General features: G+C 43.9%; 1 pseudogene; it reads right to left on the reverse strand.

Annotated features, from left to right (window-relative positions):
- Nucleotides 1-1,137: 1,137 nt before the first annotated feature.
- On the reverse strand, nucleotides 1,138-2,084 carry LOC140615548 (olfactory receptor 52R1-like; annotated as a pseudogene).
- Nucleotides 2,085-15,296: the final 13,212 nt, after the last annotated feature.

Consider the following 15,296-nt stretch of genomic DNA (forward strand, 5'->3'; position numbering starts at 1 on the left):
TGTTATCAGCATTATGGGCAAATGTTATGTGTCTTTTTTCTTTACCATTATATCTTGATCATCTTTCACATCTATAAATACTTTTTGCAAATACATTAGTTAAATGATACATGATACTCAATTGTCCATTCTTCATCTGGGTCTTACATATCAATATGTGGACGTTTCCATGTTTTTATAAATGAACAATCTATACATGAGATTGTACTTTTTCTTTTTGTACTTTGTACTTTTTCCCTCAATTCTATTTTTATAATGAGTTTACAAGATGTGAAAATATGTACACTTTTTAGGTGTCTTAGTGACAAGTTCTAATCTCCTGTTTAATTAGGTGTAGCAACTTATAATTCTCCTGGCGGCATAAAGATCATTTTCCCCTTAATAGTCTGTAGAAGATGGCATTCTGTCCTTCTCCGACTGACTTACTTCACTCAGCATAATACCCTCCAGTTCCATCCACGTTGAAGCAAATGGTGGTTATTTGTCATTTCTAATAGCTGAGTAACATTCCATTGTATACATAAACCACATCTTCTTTATCCATTCATCTTTCGTTGGACACCGAGGACAAACATTATATGTTCTCATTCATTTGGGGAATATAAATAATAGTGAAAGGGAATATAAGGGAAGGGAGAAGAAATGTGTGGGAAATATCAGAAAGGGAGACAGAACGTAAAGACTGCTAACTCTGGGAAACGAACTAGGGGTGGTGGAAGGAGAGGAGGGCGGGGGGTGGGAGTGAATGGGTGACGGGCACTGGGGGTTATTCTGTATGTTAGTAAATTGAACACCAATAAAAAATTTTTAAAAAAAAGACAGCAAAAAAAAAAAAAAAAAGAAGATGGCATTCTGTTGAAATCTTCAGTAATTTGATAGATGGACATGTTTCTTATTGGGTTTTTGTGATGATGAACGTTTGTCCACTCAGCGTTTATGATCAGTCACATGCCTCAGAGAGCTCTTGTTCTGGACATTCTGAAAATTGTTCCTTTTGCTCTGGGGGATTTCTCATCTCTGGGCCTTTTGTTCACAAAAATGACTTTGTGCTGAATGCGATGGCCTGGCAACCTTTTTGCGTTTAGGTTCCTAGATCAGTGGGGTGATGGGGTTGGTTGTGATGCGGTGACCCTTGGCTTAGGGATCTTTTCCACAACAACCTTGAATATCCCTGTCCCTGATCTGCTTGGTACTGACTCCATAGATGATGGGGTTGAGCATGGGAGGTACCAGGAGATAGAAATTGGTAAACATGATATGTACCACTTGAGGCACATGGTGTCCAAAGCGGTGAGTGAGGAAAGTAAAGAGGGCTGGGATATAAAAAGCCAAGATGATACAGATAAGGGAAGCACATGTGCCAAAAGCCTTGAACCGGGCTTCATCAGAGGGCAACCCCAGAACAGTTCTCAGAATCATCACATGGGATGTACTGATGACAATTATATCAAAGCCAACCACCGAGAAAGCCGGAAAGAGCCCATAGGCACGGTTTACTCTAGTGTCTGCACACACCAGCTTTAACACAGCCATGTGCTCACAGTATGACTGGACAATGATGTGTTTGGGGCAGAAGGGCATCCTGGAGACCATAATGCAGAAGGGGCTCACCCATAGCAATCCTCTCATCATCACAGCTACTCCCAGTTTACCCACTCAGCTGGGGTCAGGAAAGTAGAGTGGTGGAGTGGGAAACAGATAGCCACATAATTGTCCAAGGCCATAGCCATGAACAACCTGGACTTCACAGAGGAAAAGGCATGGATGAAGAACACCTGGATGAGGCAGGCATGGTATTCAATCTCATGAGCACGAAACCAGAGTATAGCCAGCATTTTAGGTTGCGTGGAAGAGGATAGAGCCAGGTCAGTGATAGCCAGCATGGCTAGAAAAAGGTACATGGGCTCAAGCAGGGTGTGGTCAGTTCAGATTATATGAAGGATAATGATATTGCCAACTATAGCTACGAAATACATGGCACATAGAGGAAAGGCAATCCAAAATTGGTAATTCTCCAGTCCTGGGATTCCAAGTAGGATCAAGAACACAGGATGTGAAGAGCTGTTCCCTGAAGCCAGTATCATACGATGGGTAAATTGTTCTCCATTGCAAAGGCAATCTACTCTCTGTCATTGATAATAAGCAAGTAATTATTATTTTTAATATTTGAAAGAATCAATTGAACAGTGAAGCATTTGACATTAATGGAATAATTTAATTTCAACTGTTTTAATTAATAATTTTTACAACAAAAGTTATGATACTTTTTTCCTCATTTATATTTATGTCATCAAAATAGGATCAGAACACACTAGCTGTGTGATTCTTGTGGAGCAATCAGTATGTTCCTTGAAAGTAGAATCTTCCCACAGAAAACTATTCTGACACTTAAGTCACTAATATTCATTCTTGCTCTTCTATTCTTCAGAACTAAGAGATTTGTTTAACCTTCCCATAGATTCTTTTCATCTCTCTGTTTAAGTCAGTTAGGCATTTTTTCAGGGTTGGAAGCCAATTGGAAAACACTTTGTCTTAAAGGCTCATAGTAATAATGTATATAGTGATGCCAAGTTTGCTCTGACTCTAGGAGTTACCAGGAGAATTTGGGCTGGAAGATAACTGACGATTGTACACCTCTAATTAAGCCTACTATCCTTAGTGTATGTCCTCCGAGATTAGAGGCCAGCAAACTTTGATCTTTTTGGTAAAAGAGCACTTGTCACTCCAATGGAAATAAAATCTAAGATGTTAAGCTCTCTTTGGTTTACGCATGTCTGCATTTGGGGATTCAGCATGGCGTACCCACTGTGTGCTCTGCAAATGGATGCCGTATTCTCTCCTGACATGAGTTTTTCTTGACTCTCTGGTGGTAGCTTTGTGGGAATTGTGATGGGCAATATTTCACCCATGTAGCTCATTTTTGCTCTTGAATGTTACCTTAGAGTCGTGTGTAGTGTTTTATTTCCCTTAATAAAATGTTAGCACCAATGAATAGTGTGCATGTCTTTCTTTTGATTTTGTTTTGTGGGGTTTTGTCGTTGTTGTTGTTGTTGCTGTTTTTCAGCATTTCTGAACCTCTCTACAGTTATTTTAATTCCTCCAGCCTTAATTACCTGAGAAGAGACAGCAGCATGTTATGACCAGTGGATTCTTAGACATCGAGGGTCTAGGGTACACCCAGCTCTCCTGCATGAAGAGCTGTATAGGGAACATTGATCCCCATGCATCCTGTGTGGGTGCCATGTGCACCGCAAGGGGCCAGGGTCACACGTTGGTCTATGAAGGGATGAGTTGGTGGTTTCCCTCTATGCATATTCTGGAACCCACTTCAATGTTGGATCATGATGACTCCTTTCTGAGGCCTCGGCATGGAGATTTTTCACCCTCAAGATGCTTTAGGAAGCAATGTTTGACAACTGGGTCCTTGTTGGTCCAACTAGCATGAGATACAGGCTACAGTTCTCTCTCTCTCTCTCTCTTTCTCTCTCTCTCTCTCTCTCTCTCTCTCAGAAATCTCTGATGAGAACCCATGGAAACAAAACCATACCACACCAAGCCAAAGCAAACAAAGCCATAGTGGTGTTGAGAGGATTCCTTTCTTAGGAAGAGCAACTGACTGGTCTTTCCTCACTCCAGAGCACCTATTGAAGGGTGCTCTCTCTTTCTCTGCAGATGCCTGTAGCTGAAGGGTGGAGGAGCTCCTCGATGAGCACACTAGATTTTTAAGAGGCAGAGGACAGTACAGAAGCAGGTTTGGGATCCCTCTCCTGCTCCCAAGCCCTCCGTAACTCCCATCCATGCAGTCGTTATGTGACCAGGGTCAGAGTCTGGCCCCTTGAGCCTCAAGCCCCTGTCTCATCCCGTTAATGCTGCCCTATTGCTATCTCATGGCCTCTGAGGAAAACCCAGCTTCCTGGCTCTTGATTTCTGGCCACTCGATGTATAGGTGGGGAAACAAACATTCCCTACCTTCTGGAAGCCTATGAAGATCCCAGAGGTCCAAGGGTAGAAAGGCCTATCCTCACAGGGGAATCTCAGGATTGGAGCTAGTGAAGTAGCCTAAGGATTCTTGGACCTGCAGGTATATAGGGCACAGGGGTGAGGAGGCAGGCAGGCTTGAGTGAAGGGCCTTAATGCTGGGCTCTCCAGCAGATTTGGCACTCCATGTGCAGTTGAGGGGATTCCTTCCATGTGCCCAGGGAGACCAGTGAGAAAGGCTAGCTGAAGAAGTCCTGAGCAGGCCTGTTCTCCCCCTCTAGTCACCTCTCGTGTCTTTTGCTTCTCCGCCAACAAAAATCTAAACCGAACCAAACCAAACCAAAGCTATCTTCCCAAAGGAAAATCCACTCTCATCCAGATATGGAAGAAGAGTTAAATTCTGGACAAACTGGTATAGGGTATGGATATACCAGGAGTGTTCCCTCACTTGGAATCAACCCAGGAGCAAATTCTGGAGCAGAGACAGTAGGAGTGCTTTGGCTTTGCTTAAAATTTTCAATCCATGCTGCCATTCTATGTCTATAGGTTGGGGAGTTTAATTCATTTATATTTAAAGTAATCTTCAAAAAGAAAAACTTACAACCTTGACTTACTACAGACTAATGTCAAGTATGAACTAGTATTTTATGTGTCTTTGGGCTTTAACTAATTTTACCTTTATGGATTGTGTACTATGATACTAGTGTATTAGTTTATTTAAATATATGTATTTAAATATATAAATTATATATATATAAATATTAGTGTGTGTATGTGTTTATATGCCATACGTGACTTTTTATAAAATTAGCATTGCTACACACTACTTGCTTATTTTTTAATCACTTGAAAATTTGCCCTTTTTGTTTTCTTTCTCCTTTCCTGATTCTTCAGGCTCCCTGCACCTGTGATCAGTATCATTTATCTGAAGATAATGCTTTTCTATACAAAACATAATGTTTGTTCTTAAATGAAAATATATTTAATTCTGTTTTTAAAGGACTTTTCATTAACCTCAGAATTCTGACAGATAATTATCTTTTTTGAGCACCTTACTGATAATTCATTGACTTTTATTTTATTTCTTTGAGAAATTGGTATAATACTTATTTGTTCTTTACAGCACGTAATCTCTTCCTTTGCTTTCATTTGTAACTATATGCATTCCTAGGAAAGGATGAGAAAACACATTTGAATTGAGTCCTTCTTGGGTAGGAGGAAAATCTATTTCTCTCTCTTTTGAGAATATAATGCAAATAATATTTAAAAGTGGCCTGTGCATCCAGAATAGAAAAGAGTATTCCTTGATTTTCTTGGTGGATATTCTTTTAATAGGATTATTATCATTATCTAAAGATTTGTTTATTTGAGAGAAAGCAAACACGGAGGGGCAGAAGGAGAGGGAGAGAGAATCTCCAGCAGACACCCCTCTGAGCACAGAGCTGATGTGGGACTTGATCCCAGGACCATAAGTCCATGCTGAGCTGAAATCAAGAGTCAAGAATCTGATGCTTAACCGACTGAGTCAGCCAAGCAACCCTGTCTTGGTAGATATTCTACTACAAAATTTCCTTTTAGATAACAAGCATTTACTTATTCTTTTGGTCCTGGATATGTATTTATTCTGTTTCGTTGATATTTTTATTGTGAATATAGTCTTTTATTAATACATTTCTGTGTATTTCTCTTTAATGTTTAAGGTATGTCTTAAACTATTAATTTCCATAGTGGTTTTCATATTTCATTATTGCAGTCTTGTTTATAAAATGTATCTAAGTATAACTGTTTACATACTACCTATTTGGATGTTGGAGTCCAGATTAAATGTTTCAGACATCCCCTTGTGGCTTCAACTATGGGACCAGGGCTGTTAATGTGTATAGCTTATTGGTCTTTTCTCTCTGCAAGGCAGTTCTTATTTTCATCATAAACCTTTTCTTATACTGTAAGATATATAATTTCTTATATTATACACTTATAGTGTAAGTGTCTTGCCCTCCACCTTTTTTTAGTACCAAGTTACTGATAATTTGTACTCTGAGTTGCCCATAACAGGTTGGTTCATTAAGAGAACATCTGACTCTACAGGTAGACCTCTGTAGTGTCTTGCTGTAGGGTCAAGAGATTGGCCTCTATTTCATCCTCAAGGGTCAACAGAGGCATCTCAGAAGCTGTCTGCCTCTGGTAAGAGATCTTAGTGTGATAAAGAATCTAAGGAGGAAAGAGAAGGAAGATTTGTTATTCTTCTGTGTAGAATACACTAGTCAGAATGAGTATCCATACATTCTTTGGCCTTTATAAGATCCAGAACTTGGTACAACTCCTTTGATGAACAGCAGCTTGGGAATCTCTTCCCAAGTAAATATAGGACAGGAGGGCAAGATTGATATTTGATTATTTTCCATGTAACTGATTATCTCAGGAGACCTACGTTTTTGGAGATCACCTCTCCTGGCCTCAGCTTTTATTTCTGCACTCTTTGGTATTTTTACTGTGTCATGCATTTTTGAAAAGTAAATCTTTCTCCATTAGTTAGCTCTGCCTAAAACAACTCCTATATGTAACATTTTTCCTATCAGAATATCATTTCCAAGTTCTTCCACAGGATTCCAGAAATGTGCATTTCCAGGAGAAAGATCTTTGTGTTCAAGCTCAGCATCTCCAGGGTAGAAGATCTCTTTGTCAGGGAGGGAAGCAAAGAGGAAATGAACCAAGTCTTGCAGGCACACACATCAAGTTTTGCTCTTAATGAGTTGTGTGATCCTGGGTCGATTATCCAACACCAGCTCTGCTGATGTACATTGGCCATTGGCCATATTCTAGGCTCCATAAGGAATAAACCATATCCTGAATTCAAGAACTTAAGATGTCATGTCTGAGAGAGACATGTATTTTTAATGTCACAAATCATGCCATCACTCATAACGGAAGCATCAGGAAAAGGCCTCTGAGTAGAAAAGTGGGAGACCTTGGTCCCAAGGAATAGACAGGAGACTGTTGAAGAGAAAGAAAAATGAGTATCTCCCAAAGGGATGTTTGCTGGGTGCAGTTGAGTGGAGCTGGAATTCCTCCACAGGAGGTGAAGCAGCGTGAGCAGGGGTTTTGAAAGCAACATTATATTATAAATATATGGAATATATATGCATTATATATATATATTCATATATATGTGTAATGGAATATTACTCAGACATCAAAATGGTGGAATCTTACAATTTGCCACAATGTTGTTGGAACTAGAAGTTATTATGCTAAGCAAAATAAGTCGATTAGAGAAAGATGATTATCACTTGATTTTGCTCTTTGTTTTTTTGGGGGGAGAACAAAAACATCCAAAATTTATTCTCCAACAAGACCGACAGCATCAGCAGGTAAAAACTACAGGGGTTTCTCCACAGATCATACATTCACACGGGCATGATTTGCTTAACAGGAAAAAAGTGCTGGTGTGTTCTCAGTAACAATATCCACTTAACAGTGTTAGGAGGTATTAGCATTGTGTTCTCAACTTACAATTCCAGAAGGAAATGTACAACGTGGCAAAAAAAAAATATGGATCCTAAAGTCAGGTGCAATAACACAGACCAACTTTTGTTAACAGTCTTGATCTACTTTTCCACAAAGAAGGAGATTCTCCACTTGGAAATTAAGGTCTTTCTTTCTCCCTCCTTGTTCAACCATCAGAGCATGTTTCATCATTACATATACGAAAAAAAGGGGGGCGAGTAGAGTTAAAAAAAAAAAAAAGAACCATGAAAATATCTTCCACGTCCAGCTGCTCCCACCACACATCAACTCAGGTTTAAGACAGCGCATTAGAACACTTCAGCGGTCATAAAATAGGAAAATAGACATTATGGCTACAAAAATAAAAAATAAATGAGGTAGATAAATTAAAGCTTTCACACCCATGACTTGCCCATTCGAACATCGTGGCCTTCATGCAATACTCAAGAACAATCTTCATACTAACTTGGCATAAGCTGCACCAAGGACACTTTTTTTGTACAAAGTAGCATGTGAACCTGTAAGAAATATGCCCTTTCCGTGAGTTTCTTCAAGAAGGAAAACCCAGGTCTTTGATCGAGTAGGCACTGGGGAACCAAATTAAGTCACCTGAGGGTCCCTGCTTAGGTGCCTAGCCCTCCTGCTGGCTCCCGAAGGAGGCATCTGGAAAGCGTAGGGAGTACATTGCCACTCTTGGGGCTCTGAATGACTCTATTTAAATAAGCAGCAACACATATTGACTCCCTAAGGACTAAACCAGTCCATTTGAGGGTATCCTACCTAAGGACCAAGGTTGAAGGAATTTTGTAATTCTACAACCTTGGTTTAAAGGAAAAAAAGTACATTCAGGAAAAAAAAAAGGAAAGATGGTGGGTGGGTGTCATACGAAACAGGGCCCTAAACAGATGCCAGATCTTGTCCACGTACCCACATAGAGTCACCAGGGAAGTATACAGTACCCCCTCCCCCAATAGGCTAACAGTTGTCTTGTCCATTTTAATTCAGTAAGTTCCAACTTGAAATAGGAGGATAGTCTTTGGAAATACTTATTCTTGGTTGTACAAGGCTTTTATGTATACAGCTTGTCGCAAGTAACAAAGCTACTTTGCAGGACCCGCTTCTTTCCAAAAAGAAGAAAAAAAATTCTAGTCTGTATATGTCTCAGTATTTTTTTTTCTTTTTTCAATTTCTTTTCTCTTCTTTAATTTTTTTTTTTTTTTTGCAAAGCAGCATAACAACATCTGATTGTAGGACTTGCCTGAGGTTGTGATCACAAGTGTAAACATCTGCACATCAGTAAGAAAAACAGGAGGAGGTGGGTTCCTCTAACAAGGAAAAAAAAAGTAGAGTTCTAGAGGTCATTCTGCCTGCATTTCTCCCTCCACAAAGAGCTTAGCTGACTGCAATCTTATTTTCTTCAAGGAAGTGAGGGAATTGGTGTTTGGGGATGCTGTCAGCAGAAACTGGTTTTTCCACTTCAGCACTGATGGCAGACTGGGAGCCATCCATCTCGGAGATAGGAGTGTTGTTCACAATGGAGCTGGCCCCAGGGAGACTGGGAGGGTAGGAATCCCCCCACTCTGGATCACAGAGATCTCATTGGTCTTCATGGCCAGACCTCCATTGAGCATTGGTGGTGTACTGGTTCCAAATGACAGGGTCCATGTTCCCAAAGGGGCCAGGATTTCCTTTGGAAACATCTCAGGGACTCTCTCTCCCCACAGCAGGAACCTGGGGCTAGACGCCTGCAGCTCAGTCACTTAGCATCTGACTCTTGGTTGTGGCTCAGGTCATAGCCTCAACATCCTGAGATCTTGCCCCTGGCATGCTCTGCGCTTAGGGCAGAGTGTGCTTGAGGAGCTCGTGTCTCCCTCTCCTACTCCTTGCTCCCTGCCTGCCTCTTAAACAAGCAAATTATCCAATAAAGAAATAATCTGAGAGGATAAATTTTCAAAAAAATTTGGATCAATACAAGGATCTAGTGGGAGAGGTTGGCATCCCAGGTCCAACTGCCAGCTGAGTTTTAACATCACTTCCCTGCGTTAATGGCTTTACCCCTTGAATTTGACCACACGTCTGTCTCTTGAGGTGCCAACAGGGAGACCTTTCCTTGGGTGGGAGGGCTCAGGGTGTGAGGGCTGCAGGATGTTGAGCTCCGTCCTGTAATTTGGCAACAGAAGGGAATCGCATCGAGTCCTGCATCAGTGAAGGGCTCAATGGCTGTGGGAACCAACTGGACTTCTAACATGTTGTGCAGCACATGAGGCCCCTGTGCCTGACCCCGGGAGGGGGGTCAGGGATGTGCTCCTTCAAAACCTAACTGCGGAGCAATAGACACAGTACAGTGAGCCCCGTGTCGCTTTGGGAAAAAGTCTCCCAACTCACCAGGACCATGCTCAAGCCTTGGGGAAGGTGGGGAAGGACCTCAGGCCAATGGGGTCTCCAGGGAGCACCAGTTAGGAGAAAGCATAGGACAGTGCAAACTACTGGAGAGTGAGTGCAATGAGACATGGTGTGTCTCTTTTTTAAAACTTTTTATTATTTATTCACGAGAGACACAGAGAGACAAAAGCAGAGAGGCAGACACACAGACAGAGGCAGAAGCAGCCCCCGTGCAGAGAGCCCGAGGCAGGACTGGATACCGGGACTCTTAGGGTCAGGGCCTGGGTGGAAGGCAGGCGCTAAACCACTGGGCGACCAGCCATCCCCTGAAGGCTCTATTCTGATATTCCTCCAAATCTGTGCACAGGGACTCTGCATCTGGCCAAGGCAGGGTCAGGGCCATGGGGGCAAGTCTGGGGAGGAGGGGAATCCAGCTCATGTGGGAGCAGGTGTCTAGGGGGGAGCCCAGGGTAGTTGCAGGATGGCTTCTGGGACCCGGGGTCTTCCTGCCACATCAGAGCCCTGGGTGTCAGATAGCCCCAGCCCCTGCACTCACCTGGAGCCCGCGCTGGCCTCTGTTAGCTGTGCAGGGCAATTCCCAGTTCCTCAAGGCAGTGGGGCAGACCACCTCTTCCTCCCCCTCCTGCCCCATGTCCTGGGTGGATCTCCGTGTAAAGACAGTGCCCGGCAGCCCGGCAGGAGGCCTCAGCGCCCGGTCTGGCTGCCTTGGCTGGGCCGCACAGCCAGCTGACTCCATTCCAGACACACCACAGTGCAGTCGGCACACACCTCCCCCAAGGAGAGCAAAGGGATGCAGCTGCCAGGCCTTGGGTTAACTCTGGGTTGGGTAAGAGGCACCTCAGGAATCCTGTTTCCACCCTGCCCACCGTGACATCAGGGTGACCCTGAAGGGATCACCGAGGAACCTGCTGCCCTGCAACCTCCTCCAGCCTGGATGTGATCTGCCCACAGATCCCTGTTTCCCTGAAACTGAAGAGGAGGGGATGGGGCTGCCCAGGATGGCTGGCAGAGGTGGCCTGGCCTGGGCTGGGCTGCTCTGTATTACCTTATGGTGCCTCTTGATAAACGCCCTGAGGCGTTGGATTTTATGGTGGAGCCAAAGTCTACAGCCCCTTGTGAACTGTGTGTCACCCTACCCGGGTTCTTCCTCCGACTAGATGCCCTTGTGAACAAGTGGCATCCCTGGGGTTCCTGGAAACCAGAGTCCCCAGAAGTGGGAAAGTAGCAAGAGAACATCTTTCAGTCGCGGATGTCTCCAGCAAGTGAGCCTGAGGTGGGGCTGCCCTAGAATGCGGGTTCCTGGTTACAGGGGTTCTAAGTTCTGTTGGGCTCTGTGTCAAGGAAGTCACCTCACTGCCTGGAACCCCCTGCCTGAGTCCACACCTGGAGGAAGCTTCAGGAGCAGTGCTCGGGGCTGCCGACGGCTCCCTGCAGGCAATGGCCTGTGTGCACACAATGACACAACCGCATTCCTCTCCGCAGGCCCCATGGAAGGACTGTGTGCAGCCAGGGCCCCAGCCTGGAAACACACCTGGGTTCAGACACAACTTTCCATTCTTCCCTGGTTTTGACCCCTCAGAAGCCATTGTGCCTGTCGGGGATGGTCTGCGTCTTGCCTGTGGAACAGGGAGTATCCTAGCGGGTGCTTCCTCCAGATGTCCCCAGGCCACTGTGGCATCATATCTATGACATTGGAGACGGGTGTCACATGCAGGAAATACCTCCCACCACATGTTCTTCCTTGGTGTGTACCTGTGTCCAGGCCCACAAGGTCCTGTGTGCACACACGTGGGCACCTGTATTCTCATTCTGGAGGCCCAGAAGATGACAGTCCCTCCGGGGGAGGGATGGGTAATAGCTTCCCACGATAATAGTCTCCTGAATCCAAGGCAAACCCTACAGAAGTTGTCGGAGTCTTGGCCAGAAGGTGTGAGGCTGTCCTCATCCTGAAACCCTACCTGTCGTGTGTTACAGCCATTCCTTCATTTCCACTGGGTGAGCTGTGGACAGCAGTGCACCCAGTGTGTCGCCCTGACCCGGGCTCTTCCTCAGACTGGAATGTGCTGGAATGCCTCCTGTCTGGGCTGTCAGTGCCCACCCCCACCCCCGTCACATCTCCATGTCTGTAGCCAGTTCCATCCACACAACCTTTCCCCAGCCCCCTCAGGAAGGGAGGAGCAGCCTTGACCCCAAAAGAAGGCACAGAACTGGCTTCATGCCCCCTTCTGCCTTCTTCACAGGCTGCGATCCTGGCAGGCAGTGGCTCTGCTTGGATCTGAACCTCCTCCCCTCAGTGGCTCCCTGGAGCCCCAGCTGCTGCGTTTGTCAAAGCCCCACAGTTTGACACAGCCTCACCTGTAGAGTTCAAGAGTCAGAGGTAGCACCAGGCTGTTTTTTTAGGGAAAAATTGCTCTTTTCATTCCTGATGATTTTCCGTATTTTGTCCATCTTTCCCCCTGGAGCATGAGCTCCGAGAAGGAGGACCTGGTCTGCTTCTCAGCTCTGGCACTATCTGTGCTGGGGCTCAGCGGCTGAAGGAGCAGGTGGGAAGTCCCATCCCACAATGGGCCAGCTCATCGGTGGGAGCCTTATTGATTTGGGGCATTTTTAAACACTTGTGCTTTTCTTTTCTTTTTTTTTTTTTAAGGAAACTCTGTGCCCAATGTGGGACTCGAAGTCACGACCCCAAGATCAATAACCACACGCCCTTCAGACTGAGCCAGGCAGGCGTCCATTGGTCATTTTAAAACTAGTAGACTGATAACTATTTCAGTTAATTTGGTGATCCACATTTGTAGGTCTATTCCATTGTTATTTGCTCTAAGTTGAGCAGAATCGTGATAAAATAAAAAAAAATTCAGCAGAGATAAAGCCTCAGGTTAAAACCCACAGTAAAATCAACCAATATAGGACTATTTGTAGAAACTTTGGTACTGCTCTATCCCAAGGAGTTTGAATAGTTGTATCTTCATTCTCATTTGTTTCTATGAATCTTTTTAATTCTTCCTTAATTTCCTGGTTGACCCTTTCATCTTTAGCAGGATGGTCCTTAACCTCCACGTGTTTGAAATCCTTCCAAACTTCTTGTGATTGAGTTCTAATTTCAAAGCATTATGGTCTGAGAATATGCAGGGGACGATCCCAATCTTTTGGTATCAGTTCAGATCCGATTTGTGACCCAATATGTGGTCTATTCTGGAGAAAGTTCCATGTGCACTTGAGAAGAATATGTATTCAGTTGTGTTTGGATGTAAAGTTCTGTAGATATCTATGAAATCCATCTGGTCCAATGTATCATTTAAAGCTCTTGTTCTTTGGAGATGTTGTGCTTAGAAGACCTATCGAGTGTAGAAAGCGCTAGACTGAAGTCACCAAGTATAAGTGTATCATTATCTAAGTACGTCTTAACTTTGGTTATTAATTGATTGATATATTTGGCAGCTCCCACATTCGGGGCATATATATTGAGGATTGTTAAGTCCTCTTGTTGGATAGATCCTTTAAGTATGACATAGTGTCCCTCTTTATCTCTCACTACAGTCTTCGGATAAATTTTAGTTTATCTGATATAAGGATGGCTACCCCTGCTTTCTTTTGAGGACCATTTGAATGGTAAATGGTTCTCCAACCTTTTATTTTCAGGCTGTAGGTGTCCTTCTGTCTAAAATGAGTCTCTTGTAGACAGCAAATAGATGGGTCCTGCTTTTTTCTCCAGTCTAAAACCCTGCACCAAATTCCTCATGGACTTCCATCTCTATTCACAGAGACACACACACATGCACATGCTCATATGATTGAAATGTTCCTCATAAGGACATTCATTAGCATCCTCGCAGCTCCCTGCATGATTGCTGCTGGCAGCTCCCACATGAATTTCTGCAGTGCACTCACACCTAAGGAAGTCCACCCTCTTGGCTTCAGGTTCTCCAGGGAGGTCACCACAGGGAGTCGTGTAAGGAGTCCTTGGACCAGCAGGGGGCGACGTCGGCAACCAGAATCCTTTCCTAAGCTTCCAGGAGGCTTTGACACTGTGCAGGTGCCCAGGGAGGGAGGTCTGCATCTCCATGGCTTGGGGTTGCAGTGTGAGCATTTCCTAGGGCCCTAAAGGGACAGTGGGTAATTACAGAATATCTGAGGACCCAGAAATCCCCCCTAGTGATGCTACTTTGAAAATTGCTGGACCCTGGGCACTGAACTGAGGTGAAAGATTTGCAGGAAGCTCAGGCAATGGTATTACGTTCTCGAGGCTTTCCAGGAAATCTTCTTCCAGGATGTATATCCAACTCAGTCAAGGCTTCGGATAATAACAACGCAATGATTGGCAAAGTGACACTGATTATGGGAACACCAGAGGGTGCCCTCACTTGGACCAGTATTTGAGCAATTACTGATGCCAAGTCAGTGGATTTGGTCTTGCCCCATGGAGTCATCCTAAACATCCACATTTCTAAAGGAAATATTCACTCACAGAAATAACACTTCTTTTTATACAGAGCATTGATGAGCCTATTGTCAGAAATTTAATAACTCATTTAATATCGTGCACTAGAAAAGAAGCATTTAGGGAAGGCAAGTTATCTCCTTGTCCTTTCAGCTTCCATCAAACTCATGGAGTCATGTTTGGAAGGATTAAGGCTAAAATAGAACACTGTTCTTGCCGAAGTTTGTCAAGAGAAAATGATGCATTATCTGATGAGTGTTAATTTTGCTTCTTTGAAAAAAAAAAAGATATTCTAATGTGCCTCAACATTTCTCTTTCCTGAGTAATTCAGAGACACATCCAAGTAACTAAGCACTTGTCCTCTTCTTTAAATGTGTGTTAGATATGAGCTGTTTGCTCCAAAATGCAGAAATGCATTGAAGCAAAAAGTGATGGGGTAGGAAAATATCTGGAAAACCATTTGTCTTTCCAATTCAACAATACTATTTAATGTGTGTGTGTGTGTGTGTGTGTGTGTGTGTGTGTGTGTGTTTGACTGTGAGTGTTTTCCAGGAAGGAAGTTTGCATGGAAGAAGGTCGGAGTCAGAAGGTATACGTCTGGACTCCTGTTGTGATTCTGAGTCTGGGGTTGTGGATTTGCTCTTGAATGGAACCCTTGGTGCCCTGTAACCCTGGGTCAGGTGTTCAAAACTGCAGCTATTTCAGAAAACCGTCCTTTCTCTTCACACTTCGATTCATGAGTTACACATTCAAGAAGACTGACTCCACACAAATTATTCCAAATTAAATGATATCTATGTTGGACACGCACACTCACTAACTCATGTGCTATTTAGAAGAGTCCAGGAGGGGGCCGGTTATTTCCTATGTCTTCTGGAACACTTGCTTTCACAGAACTGAAGCTCCAGTGCAGCTAGTGTGTGCTGACTGTGTCACAGCGGTGGGGAAGGCTATAGGCCTGGGGGCA

Source organism: Canis lupus, chromosome 23 (genome assembly GCF_048164855.1).
Source record: "Canis lupus baileyi chromosome 23, mCanLup2.hap1, whole genome shotgun sequence".
Taxonomy (NCBI): Eukaryota; Metazoa; Chordata; class Mammalia; order Carnivora; family Canidae; genus Canis; species Canis lupus.